Here is a 1,035-nt window from a genome sequence, read left to right on the forward strand (position 1 = left end):
CTCTTGTTCATGTCCTGAAAGTTTCCTGAGCTGTACAATGAATAAGAATAAGAGGAGAAGAATTGATGCCTTTGGGTTATGGTGCTGGAGAAGAGTACTGAATATCCCATGAACTGCCAAAGAACACACACAGTGCTCGTTAGAGGCAATGATGACGAGGCTCCATCTTTCATACTTTGAACATGTAGCTAGGTAAGGCTATTCCTTGGAAAGGAACATCATGCATGGAAAGATGGAGATTCAGAGAAGAAGAGGAAGACCCCCCAAAAGATGGATTGACACTGTGACTTCAGCAATGGGCTCTTGTGTCTCAGGGATGATGAAGAGGGCACAAGGGGACATAATAGGGTAGGTTTCAAGATGTATGTTTCCAGGATTTCTATGAGTTGTACTTAACAACACCTAACAAAAACAACAATAACAATTGTATACTTTATGATAGATATATTCGGAATAAAAAAGTTTCCTAGTGGAGTAGTCCATTTTACCTCTTAGGCTGAAATGATATATTGGCTCAAAGCTAGCCACTGCACACGAATAATATGAAAATTCTCAAACCAAGTAACATCTTTATGAGTTGGAATCAGGGTATTATACAATATTTATCCTTGTAGGACTGAGTTAGTTCACTCAGCATAATGCTCTACAGTCCCTCCCAAGTTAGGTAATAATTTACAAAATCATTGCTCCTGTATGCTGCATAGTATTCCATTGTGTGAATGTACCATAATTTCTCAATCAACTTGTTTCTGGTTGGACATTTGGGCTGTTTTCATGTTCTTGCTATGGTGAATATTGCTACTATGAACAATGGTGTACAAACCTTCATTTTTGTCTCAGTTCTCATTTTCTTAGGATATATTCCAAGTAGTGAAACAGCTGAACCATTTGGAATTTCTAAGCTCAGCTTTTTGAGGAAACGTCAAACTGCCTTCCAGAATGGTGGCACCATTTTACAATACCACCAACAATGAATAAGAGCTGCTTTCTTGCCACATTCTCTCCAACATTTGTTGTTGTTGTTGCTGTTGTGTG

The 1,035-nt window shown here is 38.6% G+C and overlaps 1 protein-coding gene across 1 annotated transcript in view; it reads left to right on the forward strand.

The window, feature by feature from the left end:
* The window catches only part of GALNTL6 (UDP-N-acetyl-alpha-D-galactosamine:polypeptide N-acetylgalactosaminyltransferase-like 6), a 2,113,891-nt gene that overhangs the window by 1,166,401 nt on the left and 946,455 nt on the right, over window positions 1–1,035 (forward strand). The window lies entirely within an intron of this gene.

This window comes from Elephantulus edwardii, unplaced genomic scaffold (genome assembly GCF_000299155.1).
Source record: "Elephantulus edwardii isolate Elephantulus edwardi_28Jun2011 unplaced genomic scaffold, EleEdw1.0 scaffold00018, whole genome shotgun sequence".
NCBI lineage: Eukaryota > Metazoa > Chordata > Mammalia > Macroscelidea > Macroscelididae > Elephantulus > Elephantulus edwardii.